Below are 16,282 nucleotides of genomic sequence, written 5' to 3'. Positions count from 1 at the left end.
CACAAGTCAGGGTGGTTCTGTACAATTGCGCTGTCAGCACACCGTTCTCACTCCGCATTATTCCATGAAAGACAGATCCATCATCTGACCAATTTGCAGCCAACTCAGAATAGAACGGACATATATAAATATGTTTAAATTTGCATCTCCGTATTCACTATATGCAAAAACTCAGGGAGGGGAGTAGGGCGGTGCGTCTGTGCGGTATGTCCTGATGGCGGAATCTGCCCGCCCTGCATCTCCTGCTACTGCCTGTACTCCACCGTCTCCCGGCTCCTGCGTCCTGCACCGTGGGAGAGACATCTTGATATTTGCTGCAGTGCTGTGCAAGGCAGCGGGGGAGCCTACTCAGAATGGACCCACCAATCCTTCCAGCGTTGTTGCCAATCATCGATGGTTAACTACCAATGGCGATGGCTCTCTGCCATTAATGGCCGATTAGAACCAAATATCCCCCCCCCACATGGAACTTAGCCCCGCCCCTATTTTGTTTATTGGCCCCTGGCACAGCCAGCACTCCACCAGAGGTGGCCATCGGGTGGTGCAAACCATCAATGGTTCACCATAAATCGATGGCAACGGTCAATGGCCCTCATTCCGAGTTGTTCGCTTGTTGCCGATTTTCGCTATGCTGCGATTTGCTGGTAAATGCGCATGCGCATGGTACGCAGCGCGCATGCGCTAAGTTATTTAACTAAAAACTTTGCAGTTTTGCTGGTGTTCGTACGACGCTTTTCAGTCGCACTGCTGATCGGTGACTGATTGACAGGAAAGGGGCGTTTCTGGGTGGTAACTGAGCGTTTTCCGGGAGTGTGCTAAAAAACGCAGGAGTGGCTGGAGAAACGGGGGAGTGGCTGGCCGAACGCATGGCGTGTTTGTGATGTCAAACCAGGAACTAAACGGACTGAGCTGATCGCAATCTGTGAGTAGGTCTGGAGCTACTCAGAAACTGCAAGAAAATATTTAGTAGCAGTTCTGCTAATCTTTCGTTCGCTATTCTGCTAAGCTAAGATACACTCCCAGAGGGCGGCGGCCTAGCGTGTGCGATGCTGCTAAAATCTGCTAGCGAGCGAACAACTCGGAATGAGGGCCAATGTGCAGCCCACCGTTGGCCATCCCTAGTTTGGAAAGTTTGTTAAGGACAGCAGGGCCGGATTAAGCCTTTGGGGGGCCCGGGGCTCTTAAAACTTTGGGCCCTCTTATCAGCAATACCCGATTGGCTGTGCCTGCTGTGTGCCCCCACACCTCCATGAGGCAGCCGCTAGCTGAAAGTGAGGCTTTCCAGTTCTCCCAGTATTTGGTTCAAAGAGCTTTGGATACCAGGGTGCAAAAGGGCAGTAAGGGCAGATGTACTAAGCCTTTAAAAAGTGATAAAGTGGAGAATGATAAACTACTCCTAATTGTCATTTTTCAAACCCAGCTTGTAACATGGCAGCTAAGAGCTGATTGGCTGGTACTTTATGTCTGTCCACTTTATCACTTTTCAAGGGTTAGTACATCTGGCCCTAACTCTTTTTGAGCAGTGAGGGTGGGAATGATCCGATGGAGCTGATAATATTACATAACAGTTTTATAGTAAATAGGGTATGTCAACATAGGCTAAAGCCGGGTACACACTAGATGATACGGTCCATGAGCGATATCGTCAGTGTTTGCCCTTGAACTCCTGGGCAATCGATCTAGTGCATACACACTGAGCGATATCGCTAATGATAGCATTCAGTGACGTCCTTTGTCAGATTGACCTGCATGAATGGGTGACAGAACACCTCGTTAACGACCCATGGGAGCGCGCATTGTTAACGATATAGTGCATACACACTGGGCGATATTACAAATGATATCGCTCAGAAGGATCAAAATGAGCGATATCGTTGAAAATATCGCCTAGTGTGTATGGGGCTTAAGATCAGTATAGGGTTTTGAAATAACATTGCAGGAGGTGGATATGGAGAAACCACAAATAGAGATTCAAGATAAAAATAAGAATTTACTTACCGATAATTCTATTTCTCGGAGTCCGTAGTGGATGCTGGGGTTCCTGAAAGGACCATGGGGATATAGCGGCTCCGCAGGAGACAGGGCACAAAAAAGTAAAGCTTTACTAGGTCAGGTGGTGTGCACTGGCTCCTCCCCCTATGACCCTCCTCCAGACTCCAGTTAGGTACTGTGCCCGGACGAGCATACACAATAAGGGAGGCATTTTGAATCCCGGGTAAGACTCATACCAGCCACACCAATCACACCGTACAACTTGTGATCTAAACCCAGTTAACAGTATGACAACAGAAAGGGCCTCTTAAAGATGGCTCCTTAACAATAACCCGAATTAGTTAACAATAACTATGTACAAGTATTGCAGATAATCCGCACTTGGGATGGGCGCCCAGCATCCACTACGGACTCCGAGAAATAGAATTATCGGTAAGTAAATTCTTATTTTCTCTATCGTCCTAAGTGGATGCTGGGGTTCCTGAAAGGACCATGGGGATTATACCAAAGCTCCCAAACGGGCGGGAGAGTGCGGATGACTCTGCAGCACCGAATGAGAGAACTCCAGGTCCTCCTTTGCCAGGGTATCAAATTTGTAAAATTTTACAAACGTGTTCTCCCCCGACCACGTAGCTGCTCGGCAGAGTTGTAATGCCGAGACCCCTCGGGCAGCCGCCCAAGATGAGCCCACCTTCCTTGTGGAGTGGGCTTTTACAGTTTTAGGCTGTGGCAGGCCTGCCACAGAATGTGCAAGTTGAATTGTGTTACAAATCCAACGAGCAATCGACTGCTTAGAAGCAGGTGCGCCCAACTTGTTGGGTGCATACAATATAAACAGCGAGTCAGATTTTCTGACTCCAGCCGTCCTTGCAATGTATATTTTTAAGGCTCTGACAACGTCCAACAACTTGGAGTCCTCCAAGTCGCTAGTGGCCGCAGGCACCACAATAGGTTGGTTCAGATGAAATGCTGATACCACTTTAGGGAGAAAATGCGGACGAGTCCGCAGTTCTGCCCTATCCGAATGGAAGATTAGATAAGGACTTTTATAAGATAAAGCCGCCAATTCAGATACTCTCCTGGCAGAGGCCAGGGCTAGTAACATAGTCACTTTCAATGTGAGATATTTCAAATCCACCTTTTTCAATGGTTCAAACCAATGGGATTTGAGGAAATCTAAAACTACATTTAGATCCCACGGTGCCACCGGAGGCACCACAGGAGGCTGTATATGCAGTACTCCCTTGACAAAAGTCTGGACCTCAGGGACAGAGGCCAATTCTTTTTGGAAGAATATTGACAGGGCCGAAATTTGAACCTTAATGGATCCCAATTTGAGACCCATAGATAATCCTGATTGCAGGAAATGTAGGAAACGACCCAGTTGGAATTCCTCCGTCGGAACCCTCCGATCCTCGCACCACGCTACATATTTTCGCCAAATGCGGTGATAATGTTTCACGGTGACTTCCTTCCGTGCCTTAATCAAGGTAGGAATGACTTCTTCTGGAATGCCTTTTCCCTTTTAGGATCTGGCGTTCAACCGCCATGCCGTCAAACGCAGCCGCGGTAAGTCTTGAAAAAGACAGGGACCCTGCTGTAGCAGGTCCCTTCTCAGAGGTAGAGGCCACGGTTCGTCCGTGAGCATCTCTTGAAGTTCCGGATACCAAGTCCTTCTCGGCCAATCCGGAACCACTAGTATTGTTCTTACTCTTCTTTGCCGTATGATCTTCAATACCTTTGGTATGAGCGGCAGAGGAGGAAACACATACACTGACTGGTACACCCAAGGAGTTACCAGTGCGTCCACAGCTATTGCCTGTGGATCTCTTGACCTGGCGCAATATTTGTCCAGTTTCTTGTTGAGGCGAGACGCCATCATGTCTACAATTGGTCTTTCCCAACGGTCTATTAACATGTTGAAGACTTCTGGATGTAGACCCCACTCTCCCGGATGAAGATCGTGTCTGCTGAGGAAGTCTGCTTCCCAGTTGTCCACGCCCGGGATGAACACTGCTGACAGTGCTATCACGTGATTCTCCGCCCAGCGAAGAATCTTGGCAGCTTCTGCCATTGCACTCCTGCTTCTTGTGCCGCCCTGCCTGTTTACATGGGCGACCGCCGTGATGTTGTCCGACTGAATCAACACCGGCTTTCCTTGCAGGAGAAGTTCCGCCTGGCTTAGAGCATTGTAGATTGCTCTTAGTTCCAGAATGTTTATGTGAAGAGACTTTTCCAGACTCGTCCATACTCCCTGGAAGTTTCTTCCTTGTGTGACTGCTCCCCAGCCTCTCAGGCTGGCGTCCGTGGTCACCAGGATCCAATCCTGAATGCCGAATCTGCGGCCTTCTAATAGGTGAGCCTTCTGCAACCACCACAGAAGTGACACCCTTGTCTTTGGTGACAGGGTTATTCGCAGGTGCATCTGCAGATGCGACCCTGACCATTTGTCCAACAGATCCCTTTGGAATATTCTTGCATGGAATCTGCCGAATGGAATTGCTTCGTAAGAAGCCACCATTTTTCCCAGGACTCTTGTGCATTGATGTACTGACACTTTTCCTGGTTTTAGGAGGTTCCTGACCAGATCGGATAACTCCTTGGCTTTTTCCTCTGGAAGGAAAACCTTTTTCTGAACCGTGTCCAGAATCATTCCTAGGAACAGCAGACGAGTTGTCGGGATTAAATGGGATTTTGGAATATTCAGAATCCACCCGTGTTGTCTTAGCACCTCTTGAGATAGTGCTAAAGCTGTCTCCAGCTGTTCTCTGGACCTTGCCCTTATTAGGAGATCGTCCAAGTATGGGATAACTAATACGCCTTTTCTTCGAAGAAGAATCATCATCTCGGCCATTACCTTGGTAAAGACCCGAGGCGCCGTGGACAATCCGAACGGCAGCGTCTGAAACTGATAGTGACAGTTTTGAACAATGAACCTGAGGTACCCCTGGTGTGCGGGGTAAATCGGAACGTGTAGATACGCATCCTTGATGTCCAAGGATACCATAAAGTCCCCTTCTTCCAGGTTCGCTATCACTGCTCTGAGTGACTCCATCTTGAACTTGAACTTTTTTATGTAGAGGTTCAAGGACTTCAGATTTAGAATAGGCCTTACCGAGCCATCCGGCTTCGGTACCACAAATAGAGTGGAATAATACCCCTTTCCTTGTTGTAATAGGGGTACTTTGACTATCACCTGCTGAGCGTACAGCTTGTGAATGGCTTCCAACACCCTCTCCCTTTCGGAAGAGACGGTTGGTAAGGCAGACTTCAGGAAACGATGAGGAGGATCCGTCTCTAATTCCAACCTGTACCCCTGAGATATTATCTGCAGGATCCAGGGGTCTACCTGCGAGTGAGCCCACTGCGCGCTGTAATTTTTGAGACGGCCCCCCACTGTCCCCGAGTCCGCTTGAGAGGCCCCAGCGTCATGCTGAGGTTTTTGCAGGAGCCGGGGAGGGCTTCTGTTCCTGGGAAGGAGCTGCCTGTTGGTGTCTCTTCCCTCTTCCTCTGCCTCGTGGCAGGTACGACAAGCCCTTTGCTCTCTTATTTTTGTAGGAGCGAAAAGGCTGCGGTTGAAAGGTCGGTGCCTTTCTCTGTTGGGGAGTGACTTGAGGTAAAAAAGTGGATTTCCCGGCAGTAGCCGTGGCCACCAAGTCTGATAGACCAACTCCAAATAACTCCTCCCCTTTATACGGCAAAACCTCCATGTGACGTTTTGAATCCGCATCGCCTGTCCACTGTCGTGTCCATAAGGCTCTTCTGGCTGAAATGGACATAGCACTCACCCGAGATGCCAGTGTGCAAATATCCCTCTGTGCATCACGCATATAGATAAATGCATCCTTTATTTGTTCTAACGACAGTAAAACATTGTCCCTATCTAGGGTATCAATATTTTCAATCAGGGATTCTGACCAAACTACTCCAGCACTGCACATCCAGGCAGTTGCTATAGCTGGTCGTAGTATAACACCTGCATGTGTGTATATATTCTTTTGAATAACTTCCATCTTTCTATCTGATGGATCCTTAAGTGCGGCCGTCTCAGGAGAGGGTAACGCCACTTGTTTGGATAAGCGTGTGAGCGCCTTGTCCACCTTAGGGGGTGTTTCCCAGCGCGCCCTAACCTCTGGCGGGAAAGGGTATAATGCCAATAACTTTTTTGAAATTATCAACTTTTTATCAGGAGCAACCCACGCTTCATCACACACGTCATTTAATTCTTCTGATTCAGGAAAAACTGTTTGTAGTTTTTTCACACCATACATAATACCCTGTTTTACGGTATCTGTAGTATCAGCTAAATGTAACGTCTCCTTCATTGCCAAAATCATATAACGTGTGGCCCTACTGGAAAATACGTTTGAATTTCTACCGTCGTCACTGGAATCAGTGCCCGTGTCTGGGTCTGTGTCGACCGACTGAGGCAAAGGGCGTTTTACAGCCCCTGACGGTGTTTGAGGCGCCTGGACAGGCATTAATTGATTGTCCGGCCGCCTCATGTCCTCAACTGACTGTTTAAGGGAAGATAAACCATCACGTAATTCCACAAATAAAGGCATCCATTCTGGTGTCGACCCCCTGGGGGGTGACATCTGCATATTTGGCAATTGCTCCGCCTCCACACCAATATCGTCCTCATACATGTCGACACCACGTACCGACACACACCGCAAACTCACAGGGAATGCTCTAATGAAGACAGGACCCACTAGCCCTTTTGGGGAGACAGAGGGAGAGTCTGCCAGCACACACCACAAAGCGCTATATATACAAGGGATATCCTTATATTAAGTGCTCCCTTATAGCTGCTTTAATATATATATATATAGCCATTAATGTGCCCCCCCTCTCTGTTTTACCCTGTTTCTGTAGTGCAGTGCAGGGGAGAGACCTGGGAGCCGTTCTGACCAGCGGAGCTGTGACAGAAAATGGCGCCGTGTGCTGAGGAGATAGGCCCCGCCCCTTTTTCGGCGGGTTCTTCTCCCGCTATTTTTCCAGTCAGGCAGGGGTTAAATATCTCCATATAGCCCCTATGGGCTATATGTGAGGTATTTTTAGCCTTGTATAAGGTTTATATTTGCCTCTCAGAGCGCCCCCCCCCAGCGCTCTGCACCCTCAGTGACTGCCCAGTGAAGTGTGCTGAGAGGAAAATGGCGCACAGCTGCAGTGCTGTGCGCTACCTTATGAAGACTGAGGAGTCTTCAGCCGCCGGTTTCCGGACCTCTTCACGCTTCAGCATCTGCAAGGGGGTCGGCGGCGCGGCTCCGGGACCGGACTCCACGGCTGGGCCTGTGTTCGATCCCTCTGGAGCTAATGGTGTCCAGTAGCCAAGCAGCAAATCCACTCTGCATGCAGGTGAGTTTACTACTTTCCCCCTAAGTCCCACGTTGCAGTGATCCTGTTGCCAGCAGGACTCACTGTAAAGAAAAAAACCTAAACTAAACTTTCTCTAAGCAGCTCTTTAGGAGAGCCACCTAGATTGCACCCTTCTCGTTCGGGCACAAAATCTAACTGGAGTCTGGAGGAGGGTCATAGGGGGAGGAGCCAGTGCACACCACCTGACCTAGTAAAGCTTTACTTTTTTGTGCCCTGTCTCCTGCGGAGCCGCTATATCCCCATGGTCCTTTCAGGAACCCCAGCATCCACTTAGGACGATAGAGAAAATAAATTAGGCACAGAGATGGTAATAGCATGAGAGTTATTAGCTGCTTCAAGGTGGGGGTGTTGGGTGAGTGTGTACATAGCTCTCTATGGCTTCTACCTCTGGTGCACAATATACTAAATAAAAAAATAAAGAGAGATAAAAAAGGGCAGACTAGATGGGCCAAGTGGTTATCGGTTGTCAATTTCTATGTTTCTATGTTACTCTGGGATGGAAGTATTATGTGGCACATATTGTGCTGCTATAGCGCTTCTTTCTTTGCTTCTTTATAAAGTGAAGCAGTACTGACGAGATGTATTACCATTTTGTCTGCCAGAATGGGGGAGTGGAAACTCCCCACTTCGGTGATCCCTGCCAGAGCCCACAGTGCATCGGCCTAGTGCTGATGCACTGTATCTCCTCCTCACTAGCTCTACTAGGCGTGTGTGAGATCCTGCAAGCCAAGCAAGATCTCCCATGCAGTCCGGAGTTGGCAGCCACTACAGCTGTCCCTGGCTGTGGTGTATAGTCAAAACGACACCTGCAGCTGTCGTAATCGATAGCTACAGGTGTTTGAACGGTCAGTCCAACTCGCCGTTCATATACTGGCGGCAGTGGTGGGGACATCGCTGTGCTATCTTGTATTTAGCAGCGCATATAATGTCAGTTCACTTATAAAACACCACCATAGTAATACATGGGGGAGGAATGGTAACTGTCGCACTTAGGGAGGTGGGTCATTCAGAGTTGTTCGCTAGCTGCATTCGTTCGCTGTGCAGCGATGAGGCAAAAAAAGGCACTTCTGCGCATGTGGCGCAATGCGCACGCGCAAAGTAATATTACATCGAAAGATGTAGTTTCACACAGGGTCTAGCGAAGCTTTTCAGTCGCACTACTGGCCGCAGAGTGATTGACAGGAAAGGGGCGTTTCTGGGTGTCAACTGACCTTTTTCAGTGAGTGATCGAGAAAACGCAGGCGTGCCAGGAAAAACGCAGGCGTGGCTGGGCGAACGCAGGGTGTGTTTGTGAACAGGAACTGAACAGTCTGAAGTGATCGCAAGCGCTGAGTAGGTCTGAAGCTACTCTGAAACTGCTCAAAATTATTTTGCTGCCGCTCTGCGATCCTTTCGTTCGCACTTCTGCTAAGCTAAGATACACTCCCAGAGGGCGGCGGCATAGCGTTTGCACGGCTGCTAAAAACTGCTAGCGACCGATCAACTCGGAATGACCACCTTAAAGTGTACAGTTACTGCTTTCTCCCCTGTTGCCTTAAAATACATCTAACCCCTCTGTGTAAAGGAGTGTGATTCCTCCTGTTTCATCATCAAATACTCTTGCCACCTCCTCCGTGGACTCTCTGCCCCAGGGCTCCACCCCCACTTCTTCAAGCCTCTTTCAATGGTCGAAAACCTAGTTGATCAGTGCTGCAGACATGTGACGCCCTATAAATACAGCTTAATAATAATAATAGTGCAGCTCTTGCTGGGGCTAATTGTGGGACATGCTGCTGGCTGTGACTGAGGAATCTACCTTTATCTGTGATAGCTCTTTAAGACCAAGAAGGATCCTCCTTCCAGTCTCTCTACCTCTCCTCCTGTGCAGTGGCTGTATATTTCTGTCATCCAAGCAGTAGCCCTTACCCCCCACCTTCCCGTACTCTCCCTCCCCCAATATGCCCATCTCCTTCTCCCTTTGCTCTGCAGTGTGCACTATACTGAGCTTTGTGTGCTGTCAGACAGGCTTTTATTGCTGTGTACCTTATCTCCTATACCACTGATCAGGCCGGCATCTACAGCTTCTCCCTGCTCGGATGTTTACTCAGTCTAATGTGCCTGTGCGAGTGTGCGGAGCAGACTGGATGGGGGCTGCGGAGGGTGGGAGAGGAAATGCACACGCTCTGTTGTTTCTTCCCCTTCCTCTATCACGTGGAGCTGTGACAGACGCAGTAGAGGACAGCGCTGCTGAATGCTCATTGGTCAGAGCGCGTCCTGCCTCTGTGCCTGCTCCCAGAGTCCCGCAGCAGCAGCATTTCTCTCAACTGCATGCGCGTGGGAGAGCACTGCCCAGCTGACTCGTGAGACATTCCTGACTTTGTTGTAACCCCCCTGGCGGCCATTTAAGAAAATGAAAACGGCTCCGGCTGGGGGGCCCCATTAGAGATGAGGGCCCGGGGGTACTTGCCCCCTATGCCCCTGCCTTAATCCGGCTCTGAAGGACAGCCATGGTAAAGCACTCAGGGGTATTGGCAGCCGGGGAACTAGGGGTGGGAGGGGTTCCGCAGCAGCACAGAGTTTGCAAAAACTCGACGTCTGTGCCAGTGAACGGAGATCCGACCGACTCGGACAAAATGTGCTAAATTTTGCAGAGCAGTTTTGGCTTTTTTTCCCCCATAATATCTAAGTTCAGTGTCTTTCTCATTTCCACAAATTTCTCCAGCTAGAGAAAAATGCAGCTTAATACACTTTAGCTTAATCGCTGCACAGTATTATCCTAAACTGGCTTAGGGTTCCGTCTCCCTTATACAACTCATCTCCGCAGACTTTCATTTTGTAAAACATTCCCAGTAAACGTTGAGTAGACTTATTCGGCCTTACATAAAACCAATAAACAAACTGTTTTTTTTTTAATATAAACGATCAGCGTTTCATTCTATTACAGTTCTCTTAAGTTCATCGCTTAAAGATATTTTTAGTACATTGTCCCATTAATGGCCTTAAGCGAATCCAAGATGAGAAATCTCTGGCTAATTGCTTTAATTGTTTTGCTAATGCTGCCTGTGCTGATGTCGCTGTGTTGCGGCAGGGATTATCATGCATAATGATCTTCATTTTAGGAGAAAAGTTAGATGCTGTTGAGCCATTATACTGTAGCTAGACGTGTAATTGTGGCACCCCCTGCCCCTATAAACCACACGGACCCCCGCTGCTATTTCCAAAGCCTGCTTTACATTTTGTCATCTGGATGCAGCGACCGTGAAATATTTTAGTTTATGGAATTGTGCAGTCCAAATAGGGCAGCAATGGCCAACCCCTGGCCCTCCAGCCGTTCTATATTCAAATGCAGCTCCCAACACTCAAGGTCATGTGACCGCATTAGATTTGAAAACCGCTGCGCTCCAGACAGACACGCAGCGCACTAGAGGGACTGAGAATGGAGGAAGCCTGATACTAGAGGTGAGACACCCACCGGAAAACAGAGGACACATGAGGGGTTGCTGTAATGGCACAGGGTGGGGGTGGTGGGCTGGAGTGACACAAGAGGATGCTGGCTGGAGTTACACAGGAGGGTGCTGGATGGAGTAACACGGGAGGGTTCTGGCTGCAGTGACACAGGAGGGTGCTGGCTGGAGTGACACAGAAGGGTGCTGGCTGGAGTGACACAGGAGGGTGCTGGCTGCAGTGACATAGGAGGGTTCTGGCTGCAGTGACACAGGAGGGAGCAGGTGATGGCAATCATAAATTAAGACAGAAGTCCAGGAGCAGAGCATTCTGTCCCTCCTGGAGAGGGTCATGTTGGGAGGTATGTGGCTGCAGTGACACAGGAGGGTGCTGGCTGGAGTGACACAGGAGGGAGCTGGCTGCAGTGACACAGGAGGGAGCTGGCTAGAGTGACACAGGAGGGTGCTGGCTGGAGTGACACAGGAGGGTGCTGGCTGGAGTGACACAGGAGGGAGCTGGCTGCAGTGACACATGGGGAGCTGGCTGCAGTGACACAGGAGGGTGCTGGCTGGAGTGACACAGGAGGGTGCTGGCTGGAGTGACACAGGAGGGTGCTGGCTGGAGTGACACAGAAGGGTGCTGGCTGCAGTGACACAGGAGGGTGCTGGCTGGAGTGACACAGGAGGGTGCTGGCTGGAGTGACACATGGGGGAGCTGGCTGGAGTGATACAGGAGGGTGCTAGCTGGAGTGACACAGGAGGGTGCTGGCTGCAGTGACATAGGAGGGTGCAGGCTGGAGTGACACATGGGGGAGCTGGCTGGAGTGACACAGGAGGGTGCTGGCTGGAGTGACAGGAGGGTACTGGCTGGAGTGACACATGGGGGAGCTGGCTGGAGTGACACAGGAGGGTGCTGGCTGGAGTGACACAGGAGGGTGTTGGCAGGAGTGACACATGGGGGAGCTGGCTGGAGTGACACAGGAGGGTGCTGGCTGGAGTGATACAGGAGGGTGCTGGCTGGAGTGACACAGGAGGGTGCTGGCTGCAGTGACATAGGAGGGTGCTGGCTGAAGTGACACAGGAGGGTGCTGGCTGGAGTGACACAGGAGGGTGCTGGCTGGAGTGACACAGGAGGGTGCTGGCTGGAGTGACACAGGAGGGTGCTGGCTGCAGTGACATAGGAGGGTGCTGGCTGGAGTGACACAGGAGGGTGCTGGCTGGAGTGACACAGGAGGGTGCTGGCTGGAGTGACACAGGAGGGTGCTGGCTGGAGTGACACAGGAGGGTGCTGGCTGGAGTGATACAGGAGGGTGCTGGCTGGAGTGACACAGGAGGGTGCTGGCTGGAGTGACACAGGGGGGAGCTGGCTGGAGTGACACAGGAGGGTGCTGGCTGGAGTGACAGGAGGGTGCTGGCTGCAGTGACACAGGAGAGTGCTGGCTGGAGTGACACAGGAGGGTTCTGGCTGGAGTGACACAGGAGGGTGCTGGCTGCAGTGACATAGGAGGGTGCTGGCTGGAGTGACACAGGGGGGTGCTGGCTGGAGTGACACAGGAGGGTGCTGGCTGCAGTGACATAGGAGGGTGCTGGCTGCAGTGACATAGGAGGGTGCTGGCTGCAGTGACATAGGAGGGTGCTGGCTGCAGTGATATAGGAGGGTGCTGGCTGCAGTACACATTAGGGTGCTGGCTGGAGTGACACAGGAAGGTGCTGGCTGAAGCGACACAGGAAGGTGCTGGCTGAAGCGACACAGGAGGGTGCTGGCTGAAGCGACACAGGAAGGTGCAGGCTGCAGTGACATAGGAGGGTGCTGGCTGGAGTGACACAGGAGGGTGCTGGCTGGAGTGACATAGGAGGGTGCTGGCTGCAGTGACACAGGAGGGTGCTGGCTGGAGTGACACAGGAGGGTGCAGGCTGCAGTGACATAGGAGGGTGCTGGCTGGAGTGACACAGGAGGGTGCTAGCTGGAGTGACATAGGAGGGTGCTGGCTGGAGTGACATAGGAGGGTGCTGGCTGCAGTGACATAGGAGGGTGCTGGCTGGAGTGACACAGGAGGGTGCTGTCTGCAGTGACACAGGAGGGTGCTGGCTGGAGTGACACAGGAGGGTGCTGGCTGGAGTGTCACAGGAGGGTGCCGACTGCAGTGACACAGAAGGGTGCTAGCTGCAGTGACACAGGAGGGTGCTGGCTGCAGGGACACAGGAGGAAGGCACTCACAGGTATGTCTGGACTCTCTGGAGGGAGGCACTTGTGTATGGGCTCTCTGGAGGGAGGCACTCACTGGTCTGTCTGGGCTCTCTAGAAGGAGGCACTCACTGGTCTGTCTGGGCTCTCTAGAGGGAGGCACTCACTGGTCTGTCTGGGCTTTCTAGAGGGAGTCACTCACAGGTCTATCTGGGCTCTCTAGAGGCATGCAGTCACTGGTCTGTCTATACTCCCTAGAGGCAGTCACTCACAGGTATATCTGGGCTCTCTAGAGGCATGCAGTCACTGGTCTGTATAGACTCTCTGGAGGGAGACACTCACTGGTATGTTTGGACTCTCTAGAGGGAGGCACTCACTGGTCTGTCTATACTCCCTAGAGGCAGGCACTCACAGGTCTGTCTGGGCTCTCTAGAGGCATGCAGTCACTGGTCTGTATAGACTCTCTGGAGGGAGACACTCACTGGTCTGTCTGGACTCTCTAGAGGGAGGCACTCACTGGTCTGTCTATACTCCCTAGAGGCAGGCACTCACAGGTCTGTCTGGGCTCTCTAGAGGCATGCAGTCACTGGTCTGTATAGACTCTCTGGAGGAAGGCAGAACCTTTTAAAGACTTGTAGAGCACCTGTGCTACCCAGAGTGTACGCACAAAGCCACTGCAGCGATCCAGATGGATGGTATCAGAAATGTTGCAGAAAATTGATGGGCGGTCATGGGTGGTTTCTGTGAGGTGGCTACTAGTGCACGAAAACATGGGCCACTCAGTGTGCGTGTTATGAGAGTGTCGGGTGCGTGTCAGTGCAAGCGGTTGCGTTCCCAAACGCACAGCCCTAAGTACAGGAGGCCCTGGCCAGATGGAGCTACTGCACCTGCCATATGGCTGGTGTAGTTTCAATGGTGGTATCTAAGGATGCACAGACCTCTATTACAGCATATACGGACACTGTCAGCGCACATCTCAGGCATTGAACATTTGGCTACACCCATGTACACAGGGAAAGGAGTGTTTAGCGCCATTTGCATAAAGTCACAGATGGGTAACCTCCAATAGACGACACTGCGGGTGCCTCAGTTCCTGCCTCTAGAGAGTCCATACAGACCAGAGAGTGCCTCCCTCCAGACAGTCCATACAGACCAGTGAGTGCCTCCCTCCAGAAAGTCCATACAGACCAGTGAGTGCCTCCCTCCAGAGAGTCCATACAGACCAGTGAGTGCCTCCCACCAGAGAGTCCATACAGACCAGTCAGTGCCTCCCTCCAGAGAGTCCATACAGACCAGTCAGTGCCTCCCTCCAGACAGTCCATACAGACCAGTGAGTGCCTCCCTCCAGAGAGTCCATACAGACCAGTCAGTGCCTCCTTCCAGAGAGTTCATACAGACAAGTGAGTGCCCCCCTCCAGAGCATCCAGACAGTCCTGTGAGTGCCTCCCTCCAGAGAGTTCATACAGACAAGTGAGTGCCTCCCTCCAGAGAGTTCATACAGACAAGTGAGTGCCTCCCTCCAGAGAGTTCATACAGACAAGTGAGTGTCTCCCTCCAGAGCATCCAGACAGACCAGTAGTGCCTCCCTCCAGAGAGTCTATACACACCAGTGAGTGCATGCCTCTAGAGAGCCCAGACAGACCAGTGTGTGCCTCCCTCCAGACAGCCCATACAGACAAGTAAGTGCCTCCCTCCAGAGAGTCCAGACATACCTGTGAGTGCCTCCCTCCAGAGAGCCCCTACAGAAGAGTAAGTGCCTCCCTCCAGATAGCCCAGGCAGATCAGTAAGTGTCTGCCTTCAGAGAGCCCAGACAGACCAGTAGTGCCTCCCTCCAGAGAGTTCATACAGACAAGTGAGTGTCTCCCTCCAGAGCATCCAGACAGACCAGTAGTGCCTCCCTCCAGAGAGTCTATACACACCAGTGAGTGCATGCCTCTAGAGAGCCCAGACAGACCAGTGTGTGCCTCCCTCCAGACAGCCCATACAGCCAAGTAAATGCCTCCCTCCAGAGAGTCCAGGCAGACCTGTGAGTGTCTCCCTCCTGAGAGCCCATACAGAAGAGTAAGTGCCTCCCTCCAGATAGCCCAGGCAGATCAGTAAGTGCCTACCTTCAGAGAGCCCAGACAGACCAGGGAGTGCCTCCCTCCAGATAGCCCAGGCAGATCAGTAAGTGCCTGCCTTCAGAGAGCCCAGACAGACCAGTAGTGCCTCCCTCCAGAGAGTTCAGAAAGACCAGTGAGTGACTCCCTCCAGAGCGTCCAGACAGATCAGTGAGTGCCTCCCTCCAGAGTCCAGATAGACCAGTGAGTGCCTTCCTCCAGAGAGTCCAGACAGATCAGTGAGTGCCTCCCTCCGGAGAGCCTAGATAGATCATTGAGTGCCTCCCTCCAGCGAGTCCAGACTAGACCAATGGGTTGGAACTTGATCCTCCTCCTTCCAGCATCTGGGCTCATAACCCCCTCAGCACCTCACCTCAGCCCCTCATCACCTCAGTCCTCAGCACCTCATCTCAACCGCTCAGCACCAAAGCTCCTTGACCCTCAGCACATCAGCCCTCATCCGCTCATCACTGTCCTCAGCCCCTCATCTCCTCAGCCCTCAGCTCCTCATCACAGCAACACAGCCCTCAGCATTGCAGCACTTAGCACCACAGCTGCACAGCCTGCCTCCGTGTCAGTGACTCACTCACTGAGGCACTGCATCACTGTGCACAGGCAGGAATGACATGCAGCGATGTGACCTATGATGTCACCCTGCCATCTCTAGGGTCACACCAACCTAGAAGAGCTCTGCTCTGCCTGGTCCAGGCTACGCGGATGTGATGGACGTGGGTACTAGCGGCAGCAGCACTGCGCTCACTATGGTGTGACACCCCTGTGAGGCCGCTCAGCTGGAATGGCCCTTGAGCTTGTCTGAAGGAGTTCTTATTTTGTCAAAGGCGGACCTGATTGCAGACACGTATACATCTCCCTTGTGGATGTTAGATAGCTGGTGCAACGTCAAGTGTAAGGATGGCCATCGACCATTGATGATTCATAATCATTGAATGCTTTACAAAGTGCAGGAACCCCCGACACCCTGAAGCCCTCCCCCAGCCAGGTTCTGATTGGCCTTGGAGACAGGCAGTCAAGGAACAGGGATGACCGTCAGTTGGTGATGGCCACTTGCAATATCATCATCGATGGTGACTGTGGCCGGAGAGCCCCAGCCACGAGGAGAATGGCCGCCGGCGGCACTGAAGGGGTTAACCCCTAGTGCCCGGCGCCATTCTACAGGACAATGGGCGCTTGGCGCCATATT

At 51.7% G+C, this 16,282-nt stretch overlaps 1 long non-coding RNA gene across 2 annotated transcripts in view; it reads right to left on the bottom strand.

Moving 5' to 3' along the window:
• Positions 1 to 9,622, bottom strand: part of LOC134911880 (uncharacterized) — a 209,725-nt gene extending 200,103 nt beyond the window's left edge. For both annotated transcript variants that reach the window (XR_010176930.1, XR_010176929.1), the window contains exon 1: positions 9,397 to 9,622. This is a non-coding gene — a long non-coding RNA (uncharacterized LOC134911880). The remainder of the gene's footprint in view (positions 1 to 9,396) is intronic.
• Between the last annotated feature and the right edge of the window lie 6,660 nt (positions 9,623 to 16,282).

Source organism: Pseudophryne corroboree, chromosome 4 (assembly GCF_028390025.1).
Source record: "Pseudophryne corroboree isolate aPseCor3 chromosome 4, aPseCor3.hap2, whole genome shotgun sequence".
In the NCBI taxonomy this organism is placed as follows: Eukaryota; Metazoa; Chordata; class Amphibia; order Anura; family Myobatrachidae; genus Pseudophryne; species Pseudophryne corroboree.
Note: the sequence above shows the minus strand (reverse complement) of the source record. Positions and strands in the feature narration are given on the sequence as shown.